The 15513-nt window shown below is 39.0% G+C and overlaps 1 protein-coding gene across 2 annotated transcripts in view; it reads right to left on the bottom strand.

The window, feature by feature from the left end:
- BRINP1 (BMP/retinoic acid inducible neural specific 1) overlaps window positions 1-15513 on the bottom strand; it is a 201788-nt gene that overhangs the window by 42329 nt on the left and 143946 nt on the right. The window lies entirely within an intron of this gene.

Below are 15513 nucleotides of genomic sequence, written 5' to 3'. Positions count from 1 at the left end.
ATAGCAGAGAAACCTTCATAGAGGAGATAGAATTTGGGCTGGTTGAAAACCAAGTAAGAGATCACCAGGTTAAAAGAAGAACAGGAAGGACATTCTTAAGAGGAAAGACATCATTTGTCTGAAAATTCCTAGTGAAGGAATGAACTTGGATGAATGAGTTGCTCATGCTGTAGAAAATAGCTATAGAAAGGGTCAGAGGCCAGTGTGCAAAGGGCTTTCTTATATGCTAGGTAGTTTGAACATTATTCTGTGGATCATAGGTGCACATCGGTAGTTTTGAAGGGTATGAGTAACATAATTAGAGTGACGTAACTTAATAGGATCACTGTAATATAAAAACTAACATATCACTAGACATAAGCATCACTAGGTAATTAATTTTCTCTTCTTTGTTCTAACAGCGAAAAAGCCATAGTCCACCAATAGGAAGTGACCTATTGGTGACAGGATGAGCACTCTGGACTACATTTCATGATCTTCTCTCTAGACTTGAATATTCCAAGTCTTAATATAGAGGGCCAATGATAGGGAAGGATTTATCTGGGTATGAGCACTACTCTGGTACCTATGAAAAGTCAGCAGACTAGTCTATTGTCTGTGGTGCCCAGAGAGGACAGCTCTGGGCTACCTTAATTCATTAGGGCACATGCGCTTAGGACATTTCTCTCCACCTCATTTGGAGCTGCAAACAGATTCAGCTTCCAATATGAAGTAATGGTTCTACTACTCACTGTGTAAAACAGAACTGTATTCTTATTTGGATTATTTTTTTCTTATTTATGCTTCAGGGACACTTTTTAATCCTACTCATCAGGGATTTGTTTCTAGATTTTTATCTTTTTTCTATTTTCTTCAAGTTTTGTATACATTTAAATAAGCCCCATCCTTTCAACCTGTCTTCCTACAGCAGCTAAAGAAGAATATTCTCAGAGGGACACTGTGGGAAAGAAGATGGTTCCTCCACCATACCTTAATGCCTTATGCCAGGAAATCACACACTGTAGTCAAAAACCTGGGCAGGTTTTTGACTGGGTTTTGACCTGCACTGGCTCCTCTACTTACCATCTAAGTCATCTCAAAAAAAATATTCAGTCTGTCTCCAAGGTTCCAGTTAATACCTACACACAAGGATCACTGAGAAGACTACATGAAAGAATGCCTGCAAATTGTCTGGAAAGGTTCCTGGCACATAGCAAGCAAACAACAAATATTGTCTATTCTTATTTTTGACGTGATGATGATAATGATGTTGCCACTCCTCTGATTAAAGTGGTTAAAGGTTTAACAGAACCATCAGGATTCATGAAGGAAAAACAGGTGTGGGTGTATCATCAGAAGGCAGTCTTCAGATATTTGCAGAGCTCTGATAAGGAGGAGGGTTTAGAATTCTGTGTCTGTTGAACCAGCATTGAGGGATGGGCTGTTGAGGAAGGTGTATACGTCAATATGCATGGACGGGATTCTAGCAGATTAAGCTATACAGTTGAATGATGGGCTGCTGTGAGACTGAGTGAGCTCTACATTGATGAGCAAGGGGTCCATATGGGTTTGAGTGACTATTTGGAAAGGCTACTGTACAAGGGCATAACATACATATCAAAACGTGAGGCAAAACAAATTAAGGGATAAAGTCCCTGCTGCACTGAGTCGACAATTCTTTCAGAGTGTGCATTATTGAGTCATTTTATCTATATCACCATTTTCTCTTCCAGAACCAAATTTATTTTTAGCTGATCCCAATCCCCCATAGGCAACTGGGTATATGGATCAGGGTTAAGTTTCTGTTGCTTAAAGGAACTCTACAGACTATATTCTCAGTTCTATTTTTCTAGCTTGCTCATCATTTTCTTTCTCCCTTCTGTAGGGGATAAAATATTCTATTCTTGGACCCAGCCCAAAAGGAATTTGGGGAGAGCATTTTTAGAAAATTGCGTCAAATCATTTTTCCATTTGGCGAGGATACAAAAGGCAGTATTACCTACCCAACTTAATGCAACTGACAACAGATGAAGTTTGGGGTTGGGGGTTTTCTGGGAGCAGCTAAAACACAAAACTGGCTGCTCTTTAAAAATGGAAACTCAGAACATGCCGAGCTGTCTTGGAGGCAGAATCTCCTGGGCAATTTCGAAAGAGAATAATGAAGACGTAGCAATTAAAAAGCACTTTTCTGCAAAATGTCATTACTGTTTAAAGTTACATAACCATTTCTACGGCAGCAGAGGTTCACACAGCAGTCACAGCCAGAGTCGTCTCCTGATGGCCTGTGTCCAACAAAGAGGCCCAGTGCTGACCTCCTACGTGGGCGCCTGAATCCTGCCTGCTTCAATGGGAGCCATAAATAATTTGGAGGGGGATTTGGCCTGTGAAACCACTGTTTGAAAGATATACAGCTGCCGGCTGGGGTGAAAGACTCTGTCCCCACAGTTCCCAAAGACACAACACACACACACACACACACACACACACACACACACACACACACACAGAGGGAGAGAAAAGAAAACTGAGAAAATCAGAGAGAAAAGGGCTACTGTTATTGCCAAGCATATAAATTTTGCCTTAAAAAACCCAGGCAGGCAATAGTTGAGAGTTTTATTTGAACGTCAGCTCACCCACACTGAACATATGGAATATTTTTCCCCAATCTTTTTATATATTTTTAAAAATCTTGTTATAATTTAAAATGGAATGTTTCAGCATTCTGCAGAGCGAGTGGGCCATGCATATGTGGGAACACCCAACATGTCTTCCTTCTCTTTTCCTGATTTGTCTCTCATTCTTTTTCCTTTCAATTCACCTTCGACACGTGCATCTCACAATATTTTTTTGTAGTTTGTATACAGTCTTTGTGTGCTGAGATATTATTTCTCTTTCTCTGTGTCACATGTCTCTATTTCCTCCCTCCTTCCTCTTATCTCCTAATATTCTCTTCTATACTCAGAACACATCAGAAAAATGATGCCCTTTTTTCAGTCCCTGCAATACATCAATATTGTTCCGCCCATAATCTTTGCACTTGCCTTTTCCCGTGCACCGAATATTCTCTCCTCTGATCTCTGTTTGATCTCTTGTCCTGTAATCCAGAACTTCCCAGTCCCATGTTAAAAGGCATCTTCAATTTTCTTCATAGGATTAATTCCTGGCTGAAATGATCTTTTGAATTTGTTTTATTTTTAATATTCCCTAGAGTGGGCTCTAGGGAAGAAAGGGCCTGTCTGCCCTCTACGGGCACCCAGAGTGTAAACTAAGGTCAAGCCCAGGGTAGGCTCCAGGCACTCATTTGTGGATCAAAGGAACTTTGAACTTTGAACACTTCCTCCTCCAAGATGAAAAGAAAGGTGGCTCATGAAGCCTGTGGGGTGTTAGAATTTAAAAATCAGATGACCTGGGCAAAGTCTCACAATTAAGGTAACAGAACCAGGACTCCAATCTAGGAATTCAACTTGAGTTCTGACACACTGGAGGGTGACTTGACTTAGAACTGCTGTGGTGGCTGCAGTACAGAGCAGAGCAACCTCTGGCAATGTTTTATCTTCCCTGAAACTCAGGGGTTCTTTGCCTGTGACGTTGAAACCCCAAACTCCTAGTATACTAACGAAGAGAGAAAAGGCAAAAACTTAAGCCATAACCCAGCTGCCAAGGACTGAATGTTTGTGCTCTCTAACTCCCATACACACATTCATATGCTGAAACCCTCACTTGCAATGCCAACTCCCATACACACATTCATATGCTGAAACCCTCACTTGCAATGCCATGGTATAAGGAGGTGGAAACCCTGGAAGGTAATTAGGTTTAGATGAGGCCATATGTGTGGTGCCCTCATGATGGGACTAGTGCCCTTATAAGTAGAGGAAGAGACAGGAGAAGAGACAGCTTGTAGCTATCTACAAGCCAGAAAGCAGTCTGTCCCTCCCTCACCTGACACCATATCTGCTGGCACTTGATCTTGGACTTCCCAGCATCCAGATCTGTGACAAATAATTTCCTTTTGTGTAAGCCACCCAGTCTAGGGTATTTTGTTACAGTAGCCTGAGCAAACCAAGACACTGTCATAATTAAGTGTTCAACAAATGTTAAGTTCCCTCCATTTAACCAGATATCAGATCATATTCATTACCTGGACCAAACTTGAACCCTTCTAGAAAAATCCTCCTTGAATAGAACCATTTGAGCCAGTATAAAACATGCCAAGAATGCATTTTCTCATATCAGCATTAAAATGATTATTACTGGTCTTTGTTTTTAATCACTCTATAAATTTTCCTTCCTTCCTTCTTTCCTTTCTTCCTTCCTCCTTTCCTCCCTCCTTTTCTTCTCTCCTTCCTTCTTCCAATTTATCTTTTCTTCTTTTCTTCCCATCTTCCTGCTTCCCTTCTTTCACACACATTCCTGAAGCCCTACTATGTGCCAGGCACCTGTGCTGTGGATACTAGGGGGAATGAGGCAGACAACTCCCTCTTGTTGTAGGTCTTACAGTTTAGTGAATGAGTGAGAGAGAAAGGGAGAGAGAAGTGTAAACTAGCTGTTTGGATGCAATAAAACCAGTACTGTACGAGAAGTACAAGTTTTTCAGGGAACACAGGGAAAGAACAACTGACCCAGTATGGAATGGATTAGGAGTTTAAAGGCACTCTCTACTCTCCTAGGGGATAGCATTTAAGCTCAGACCTAATGGATACATGGGCACTAGGCAATGAAAGATCCACAGAAAGAGTAGTCTATTCAGCGGGAAGGGCATGGAAAAGGCTTCAGGCATAGAACTCCTTCCAACTGGGAATCAACTTGGCCCTCACATTTTTTCTGATTAAGATTTGCCGCCTTTTGCTTGTTTCTTTTCTTTTAAGTTCCCTAGAAAAGAAGAGAAACAGTTCTTGCGCCCGAGAGATCAAAATTCTGAAGGGAAGAGTGACACAAAGCAGAGATCTGTGGGTTCCTTAGAGGAAACAGCATTTCTTATAGTATAAGAAAGATCTTTATTCAACACAGGAAGGGATTTTGAGACTCAGGAAAAAAATGGGGCTCACTGTGTTGAGTTTCAACAACTAGAAGTGCCCAAGTAACAGAATAACTTTCAGGGGACCCTCAGATTGGATCCCTGGAGACCTTCAACAACATTGATGATATTGCTAGCACAAGCACTTGGTTCAATTGACCACACTCTGTGAGGCTGGGGAACATTTAATATCTGGAAAAGAAGATCCAATCAACAGAAGCTGAAGATGAACCTAATACATAAAGATTATAGCCCAGTCTTCATCTCTGGCTTTGATTCTGCTCTCCTATTGATAGGAACTCAGCCTCTTTCTCCTTCTTTTAACAAGTAGTACATTAGTAATTGTTGGAGGAAATCAAGAGGTTTAATGCATGTTTCCCACCTCCTAAGGAAACAGAGGGGTTACTTGAATATTCAAAACTAAAGCAAATAAAAAAAAAATTCAAGAACGAGAAAGAAAGATCTTGATTGATGGTTAAAACATTAAAAGTAGTATTGTGTCTGGCACACAGTAGGTGTTTATAAATATATTTCAAATATTGAGTAAGTCAGTGATCTATTATGAAGATGAAAGAAAACAGGCCTGGAAACAATGAATATGGAAGACTTTGTAATGACTGTGGGATGTAGGTTGAATCTTGAAACATGAGCATGGTCTGAATAGATAAAGAAAGGCAATGCAGTATGCCATAGCAGAGGGCATAATTTGGGTCAATCTAAGCCTTTCTTATTCAAGGCAAAGACCATGCATTGTCATAGGTTGCTTTTGCTAAGCTTTATTTTATTTTATTCTATATCATAATTACCTAATACAGTGGTATTTTTGATGGATTTGCTCTTTTTTGACCTATTTCATTAGATATTAAATACACGATTTCTTACAGTGCCAAAGGAAGACGGAACAAACACAGGTTATACTTTGGTTGAATATAAATATTTTTCTGTCCTGTTCTTGTATCCGAATGTGCCCCCTGTAGATATCTCTGAGCTTTATAGGAGCCCCAGCTGTTGTCTTGTACCGCTAAGTTCTGCTTGTCAAATTCTGTCCATTTCTGAAATGCACAAGGTGGGAAGAACAACAACAAGGACTGTACCTTTTGCAAAAAGTCAGCCTGATCCCCTTCCTTGTGAAAGCCCAGGGATTTCAGACTGGCAGATAAAAGACTTTATGGCTCCAACAGCCATGCTGAACTCCAGTGTAATGAAGGCATACAGGTCAATTACCCATCTGTTTGTGTTTCTATTGCTGTGAATTACAGTATCCATCGCTGACAGCTCATTGGAGTGGAATGAAAATAAGACAATAATTCACCGGGTGAAACTGTGCAGAAAGGGCAAAAAGGCTATGATCTCATTCAGAAGTTCAGCCCTGTCTCCATGATGGGTCATTTACACTCTGAAAAATGAAGAAAGGCAGTTACCTGGGGGTTGGGGTGTGGGTTCCTGCTTCTTTGATATAAGAATTAGGAAATGGCTCCTCCTGGTTAGAGTAATCTTTTGTGTTTGTAAATAAAATCAGCTGCTCTGCAGGATCTTAAGAAGATTTGGAATCCTTAGGAGAAAGACATGGGTATATGGAATTCAGCACAATAAAATCACCTTTTTAGCAATCAGACGTTTTAAAGGATGAAGCAGGTTGCTTTGGTAGCAGAAGACTCCCCATCACTGGAAGTGTGGAAGTGGAGTTTGAAAGGTAACATGGCACAAACAAATATTTGTTCCAACAAAGATTCAAATGACAGGTGGTAGGATGGATTATCATTAACCCACATTCAGTGCTCCTTCTTGTAATATATCCTTTTAGAGATAACTATCCACCCCACTCTCCAAACTTAAATGGGTTCATATGACATGTTTTGGCCAATGAAATGTGGGTGTGAGTGATGCGTGTCTTTTCCAAACAAAGCTATAGAAAGCAACATATGAGCTCATCAATCTCTCTTTGTACAAGTCCAAGAGTGTTCCAGATGGGGGGCCACCAGAGGAGCAGAATCACAGCAGAACTGTGACCACCATGTAGCATAAGGAAGAAATAAGCATTCACTTTGGCAAACCACTGAGATTCAGGAATTGCTTGCTAGCACAACATAACCTAGCTTATCCTAACAGATAGAGGAGTTGACAAACTATGGCCAATGGGTCAGATTGACCTGCATTCTATTTTTATAAACAAATTTTACTGGAACCCAGCCATGCAGATAAGAGTTGAGTAGTTGTGACAGAGAACATGTGGCCCACAAAACATAAAATATGTACTATCTGCCTCCTAACAGAAAAAGTTAGTTAACCCTTTTACTAGATGACCATCAAGGTTTTTCTAACCTTGACTTTTCTATGATTCTGCTCTGTGCTGTTTATTCATTTGTCAGGCAGAGATCAATAAGGCATCTATCATATGCAGACACTGTTATAGGTTCTAGAGAAAAGGCAAGGAACTAAAAAAGGCAAGGAACTAGAAAAGTCAAGGACACAATCCTTGCTGTCATGGAACTTACCTTGTAGTGAGGGTGATAGGCAATAAATAAATAAATAAAAATTTAAGAATTCATACCAATTACAAGAGTTGGGGCAATTCTTCTAATTGAGAATTTTAAATTCAAAAAACATAATATCTTTTAATTTATGAAATCACCAAGGATAAGGAGGCCAGCATACTTTTTTTTCCCAATTTCATAAAACTTCAACATGAACATGTTCTTGAAGCTTTAAGAAGAGGTTGGTTCAATTTAAATATAAGCTTCTTCACAGAATTATGATACAAACCAAATTTGATACCTATAAGACTCTGTGCTACCTGATCCCTGGATCAGTTGATGTCTCCAAATTCCTGTCTTACCCAGCTCCCTTCTTTTTCTTGCTACATCCAGCCACTTATTGTCTCTGTTCTCCAAGCATGCCAAGTTCTCTCCTATTCACATTTTGCCTTCAACTCTCACTGACGGTTTGACCTTAGAGAAGCTAAGAGGCTTAACTTCTCTGATCCTCAGTTTCCTTATCAAAGCTTCCCTTATAGGGCTACTGTAAGAATTAAGTGAGCTATTTTATATCTTGATTGTGGTAGTAGTTACATAACTGAATATGTTTGTCAATTTCATGGAAGAGTCCACCTCAAAAGGGTGTATTTGGCTGTACTTAAATTACAGGTCAATGACCCTGAAAATAAAATCACATAAATAACACATGTGCTCTTAGTACAGGGTAGTTGTTTAAGTGACATCATTTTCTGACCTTGCCCTGTTTTCTATTGCTTTCTCTGAAGTCTTATGTAGTCTTAGGTAGCCCCTCTGCTGGCAACCACAAACACCTTGCATATATTTCAAATCCCAGTGGGACACTTATAGTATTACATGTGTACTCATGTTCACGTCTCTCCTACTCTGTAAGCTTCTCGAATGCAAAACACAGCTCATTCCTCTACTATTTACCCATCATCTAGCACATTATTGAGCACCCAGAGTATGTGTTTGAATGAAGACAAATTTAGACAGAATGTGTTTCAGAGAGGACTGTGGTTCTGTATTCTATGTTTAGCATGCCCATCTCTACAGCCACCCCTCATGAGCAAAACCTGTATCTTCTTTCACAATATTATAGCTTGAGATCTGAGGCTTTTTTAACTTCATCTCAGTAGTTACAGACAAGTGCTCAGAAAGATCTGAGTAAAAAGTACATAGACACAAAAATATTCTTAAGAGAACAATGGTGCTAAAAGACTTGGACATTCCTATTAGAAGGAAAACTAAGAAGCAGAAAGAAATAGCTTCAACATCAACAAAAAGGACATCCACTCAGAGACCCCATCCAAAAGTCACTAACTACAAAGACAACAGGTGCATAAAGTCACTAAGATGGAAAGAAACCAGCGCAAAAAGGATGAAAACACCAAAAACCATCTCCTCCTCCAAGGGATCACAACTCCTCACCAGCTAGGGATCAAAGATGGATGGAGAATGAATCTGATGAATTGACAGAAACAAGCTTCAGAAGGTGGGTAATAACAAACTTCTCACAGCTAAAAGAACATGTGCTAACCCAATGCAAAGGAACTAAGAACCTAGAAAAAAGGTTAGATGAGATGCTAACTAGAATAAACAGCTTAGAGAAGAATATAAATGACTTGATGGAGCTGAAAAATACAGCACGAGAACATCATGAAGCATATGCAAGTTTCAATAGCCCAATCGACCAAGCAGAAGAAAGGATATCAGAGATTGAAGATCAACTCAATGAAATAAAATGAGAAGGCAAGAATAGAGAAAAAAGAGTGAAAAGAAATGAACAAAGCCTCCAAGAAATATGGGATTATGTGAAAAGACCTAACCTACTTTGATAGGTGTACCTGAATGTGACGGAGTGAATGAATCCAAGCTGGAAAACACTCTTCAGGATATTATCCAGGAGAACTTCCCCAATCTAGAAAGGCAAGCCAATATTCAAGTCCAAGAAATACAGAGAACACCACAAAGATATTCCTCGAGAAGAGCAACCCCAAGGCACATAATCCTCAGACTCACCAGGGTTGAAATGAAGGAAAAAATGCTAAAGGTAGCCAGAGAGAAAGGTTGGGTTACCCACAAAGGGAAGCCCATCCGACTCACAGCAGATCTCTCGGCAGAAACCCTGCAAGCCAGAAGAGAGTGGGGGCCAATATTCAACATCCTTAAAGAAAAGAACTTTCACCTAGAATTTCATATCCATCCAAACTAAGCTTCATAAGCGAAGGAGAAAGAAAATCCATTATGGACAAGCAATTGCTGCGAGATTTCATCACCAGCAGGCCACCTTACAAGAAGAGCTCCTGAAAGCAGCACTAAACAAGGAAAGGAACAACCAGTACCAGCCACTCCAAAATCATACCGACTGGTAAAGACCATCAACACAATGAAGAAAATGTGTCAACTAATGGGCAAAACATCCAGCTACCATCAAATGGCAGGATCAAATTCACACATAGCAATATTAAGCTTAAATGTAAATGGGCTAAATGCCCCAGTCAAAAGACACAAACTGGCAAATTGGATAAAAAGTAAAAACCTGTTGGTGTGCTGTATTCAGGAAACCCATCTCACATGCAAGGACACACATAGGTGAAAAATAAAGGGATGGAGGAAGATTTATCAAGCAATTGGAGAACAAAAAAAGAGTAGGAGTTGCAATCCTAATCTCTGATAAAATGGACTTTAAAACAACAAAAATCAAAAGAGACAAAGAATGGGCATTACATAATGGTAAAAGGATCAATGCATCAAGAAAAACTAACAATCCTAAATATATATGCACCCAATACAGGAGCACCCAGATACATAAAGCAAGTTCTTAACCACCTACAAAGAGACTTAGACTCCCACACAATAATAGTGGGAGACTTTAACACTACATTGTCAATATTAGACAGATCAACGAGAGAGAAAATTAACAAGGATATCCAGGACTTGAACTCAGATCTGGACCAAGCCGACCTAATTGACATCTACAGAAATCTCCAACCCAAAACCACAGAATATACATTCTTCTCAGCACTACATCACACCTACTCTAAAATTGACCACGTAATTGGAAGTAAATCACTTCTCAGCAAATGCAAAAGAACGGAAATTATAACAGTCTCTCAGACCACAGTACAATCAAATTATAACTCAGAATTAAGAAACTAACTCAGAACTGCACAACTTCATGGAAACTGAACAACTGGCTCCTGAATGTCAGCTAGATAAACAATGAAATGAAGGCAGAAATAAAGATGTTCTTTGAAACCAATGAAAATGAAGACACAATGTACCAGAATCTCTGGAACATATTTAAAGCAGTATTTATAGGGAAATTTATAGCAATAAACCCACCAGAGAAGGGAGGAAAGATCTAAAATTGACACCCTATTGTCAAAATTGAAAGAGTTAGAGAAGCAAGATCAAAAAAAACCCAAAAGCTATCAGAAGACAAGAAATAAATAAGATCAGAGCAGAACTGAAGGAGACAGAGACAAAAATTCCTTCCAAAAATCAATAAATCCAGGAGCTGGTTTTTTGAAAAGATCAACAAAATAGACTGCTAGCAAGATTAATAAAGAAGAAAAGGGAGAAGAATCAAATAGATGCAATGAAAAACGATAAAGGGGATATCACCACTGATGCCACAGAAATGCAAACTACAATCAGAGATTACTACAAACAACTCTATGCACATAAACCAGTAAACCTGGTAAGAAATTGATAAATTCCTGGATACTTGCACCCTCCCAAGCCTAAACCAGGAAGAAGTTGAAACCTTGAACAGACCAATAACAAGGGCTGAAGTTGAGGCAGCAATTAATAGCCTACCATCCAAAAAAAGCCCAGGTCCAGAGAGGTTCACAGCCAAATTCTACCAGATGTACAAAGAGGAGCTGGTACCATTCCTTCTGAAACTATTCCAAACAATACAAAAAGAGGGAATCCTTCCCAAATCATTTTATGAGACCAACATCATCCTGATACCAAAACTGGCAGAGACTCAACAAGAAAAGAAAACTTCAGGCCAATATTCATGATGAATACAGATGCAAAAATCTTCAATAAAATACTGGCAAACCGATTGTAACAGCACATCAAAAAGCTTACACGTCATGATCAAGTAGGCTTCATTCCAGGGATACAAGGCTGGTTTAACATACCCAAGTCTATAAACGTAATCCACCACATAAACAGAACCAAAGACAAAACCACATGATTATCCAATAGATGGCAGAGAAGGCTTTCGATAAAATTCAACAGCCCTTTATGCTAAAAACTGTCAAGAAACTAGGTATCAAAGGAACATATCTCAAAATAATAAAAGCTATACACAACAAACCTACAGCCAATATCATACTGAAGGGGCAAAAACTGGAAGCATTCCCTCTGAAATCTGGCACTAGACCAGGATGCCCTCTGTCACTACACCTATTCAATATAGTATTGGAAATTCTAGCCAGAGCAATTAGGCAAGAAAAAAAAAATAAAGGGTATTCAATTAGGAAAAGAGGACATCAAATTGTCTCTATAAGCAGATGACATGATTGTATATTTAGAAGACCCTATCATCTCAGCCCAAAATCTCCTTAAACTGATAAGCAACTTCAGCAAAGTCTCAGGATACAAAATCAATGTGCAGAAATCACAAGCATTCCTATACACCAATAACAGACTAACAGAGAGCCAAATCATGAGCCAATTCCCATTCACAATTGCTACAAAGAGAATAAAATACCTAGGAATATAACTAACAAAGGATGTAAAGCACCTCTTCAAGGAGAACTACAAACCACTTCTCAAGGAAATAAGAGAGGACACAAACAAATGGAGAAACATTCCATGCTCATGATCAGGAAGAATCAATATTGTGAAAATGGCCATACTGCTCAAAGTAATTTACAGATTCAACACTATCCCCAATAAGCCACGAATGACCTTCTTCAAAGAACTGGAAAAAAATTACCTTAAACTTCATATGGAACCAAAACAGAGCCCACATAGCTAAGACAATCCTAAGCTAAAAGAACAAAGCTGGAGGCATCACGCTACCTGATTTCAAACAATACTACAAGGCTACAGTAATCAAAACAGCATAGTACTGGTACCAAAACAGAGATATAGACCAATGGAACAGAACAGAGGCCTTGGAGACAATGTCACACATTTACAACCATCTCATCTTTGACAAACCTGACAAAAACAATGGGGAAAGGATTCCCTGTTTAATAAACGGTGTTGGGAAAACTGGCTAGCGTGTGCGGAAAGCAGAAACTGTACCCCTTCCTGACACCTTACACTAAAATTAACTACAGATAGATTAAAGACTTAAACATAAGACATAACACTGTAAATACCCTAGAAGAAAACCTAGGGAAAACCATTCAGGACATAGGCATAGGCAAGGACTTCATGACTAAAACACCAAATGCATTGGCAACAAAAGTTAAAATAGACAAATGGGACCTAATTAAACTCCAGAGCTTCTGTACAGCAAAAGAAACAATCATTAGTGTGAACCAGCAATCAATAGAATGGGAAAAAAATTTTGCAATCCACACATCTGACAAAGGGCTAACATCCAAAATCTACAAAGAACTAAAACAGATTTACAAGAAAAAAACAAAGAAACCCATTCAAAAGTGGGTGAAGGATATGAACAGACAGTTTTCAAAAGAAGACATATATGAGGCCAACAAACATATGAAAAAATGCTCATCATCACTGATTATTAGAGAAATGCAAACCAAAACCACATTGAGATACCATCTCATGCCAGTTAGAATGGCGATCATTAAAAAATCTGGAGACAACAGATGCTGGAGAGGATGTGGAGAAATAGGAACACTTTTACACTGTTTGTGGGAGTGTAAACTAGTTCAACCATTGTGGAAGACAGTGTGGAAATTCCTCAAGAACCTAGAAATAGAAATTCCATTTGACCCAGCAATCCCATTACTGGGTATATATCCAAAGGATTATAAATCATTCTGTTATAAAGACACATGCACACGTATGTTCATAGTGGCACTGTTTACAATAGCAAAGACCTGAAACCAACCCAAATGCCCACGGACCATAGACTGGAGAAGGAAAATATGGCACATATACACCATGGAATACTATGCAGCCATAAAAAATGACAAGTTCATGTCCTTTGTAGGGACATAAATGAATCTGGAAACCATCATTCTCAGCAGACTGACACAAGAAAAGAAAATCAAACACCACATGTTCTCACTCATAGGCAGGTGTTGAACAATGAGAACACATGGACACAGGGAGGGGAGCATCACACACTGGGATCTGTTGGGGGGTGCCAAGGGAGGGACAGCGAGGGGCTGAGGAGGTTGGGGAGGGATAACATGGTGAGAAATGATAGATATAGGTGACGTGGGGATGGAGGCAGCAAACCACATTGCCATGTGTGTACCTATGCAATAATCCTGCATGATCTGCAGATGTACCCCAGAACCTAAAGTACAATAAAAAAATAAAGAGACTTGGCCACTAACTTCAGCATATAATCTGTTTTGGATTCATTGTTACAAATTACGATTCTTGAGGACATATCTTTTTTTTTGCATTCTTTCCGAGGTAACAAGCCCAGTGCTAGATCATGGTAGGTATGCAAAAATAAAAGTACTCAATTCAGCATCCATTAATAAACTCCTTTCTTTTACCAGTTCATTGAATCAGTTCTATACTGAATGCTAGAAATATAGATATATACATATAATGCTATAATACCAAAAATGACTATGACATGGTTTATGGCCTCTTGGGGCTGTACTTGGGAGCTACAAAAAGATTTATAAATGTACAACAATCAAATATATGCATACATATACACGAGTTTGCATAGGAACAAAAAAGAAAAAGAAGATCTCCCTAACTTTTGTAAGAGTAGAGGCATTTGGGAAAGTTATTTTGTACAGGATTGAACCTGAATAGTATATATGGTCCAGCATTTGCCAAGTTGTATGCCACAGAATCACAAATCTGCAAGTATGCCCAAACCCAAATACAATCAGAAAACTGTGTAATTAATTGACCTCTTTAGACTCATAATACACTTTAGCACAGTCAAGGCACTGAGAAGTCTTGCAGTAAACAAATGTGGTTTATGTTATTTAATCCAGTGTTTTAATATTACGGAGATTTTGCTAAATTACTGTGCGGTAACGAATAACCTCAAAATCCCAGTGGCTGATAACCACAAAGGTTGATTTGTTGCTCATATTTCGTGTCAGCTGTGCTTTGGCTCTGCTCCAGATGTCTTCTTCATTTCAAATCTAGGCTAAAGGAACAGCCTTTTTTCAGGAATATGCCATCCTCATGATAAAAGGAAAAGAGCAAAAGTCATGCCAGACAATGTTTCCTAAAGTGTCTTGCCCAAATATGGCATGTAACGTGTCCTCTCACATTCCATTGTCCAAAGCAAATCACATGGCCAAAGCAGATGTCACTAAAATGGTAAGTCCCAGAGCCTCCCACAGTACAGTGCTGCCAGTCACATGGTAATGCATCATATGTGTATAATCCTCTTAGAGGAAGTGAACAATCATGTAATAATGAAATCTGCCACAAAATACACTTATTTTTACACCAAGTTTTTTTTTTTTAATTTAATTACCATATGATTCAGCAATTTTACTCTTAGGTATACAGTCAAAAGAACTGTAGACAAGGATTCAAACAAAAACTTGTGAACGAATGTTCATAGCACTATTCATAGTAGTCACAGGTGGACCTAAGTGTCCACTGACTGATGAATGAAAAACCAAAATGTATATTCCTCCAATGGAATATTAATTCTGCCATAAAACCAAATGATGTAATGATACATGCCACAACATGGATGAACCTTGAAAATGTGAAATGGAAGAAGCCAGACACAAAATACCACATATTGTATGATTCCATTGATTCGAAATACAGTTATCGCTTGGTATCTGCAGGGGATTGGTCCTAGATCCCACCCTCCCACCACCCACTGATACCAAAATCCATGAATAATCAAGTCCCTTT

Source organism: Aotus nancymaae, unplaced genomic scaffold (assembly GCF_030222135.1).
Source record: "Aotus nancymaae isolate 86718 unplaced genomic scaffold, 86718_ANA_hifiasm-v0.15.2.pri h1tg000003l, whole genome shotgun sequence".
Classification (NCBI taxonomy): domain Eukaryota; kingdom Metazoa; phylum Chordata; class Mammalia; order Primates; family Aotidae; genus Aotus; species Aotus nancymaae.
The sequence above is the reverse complement of the archived record's forward strand: the minus strand, read 5'-3'. Positions and strand labels throughout refer to the sequence as shown.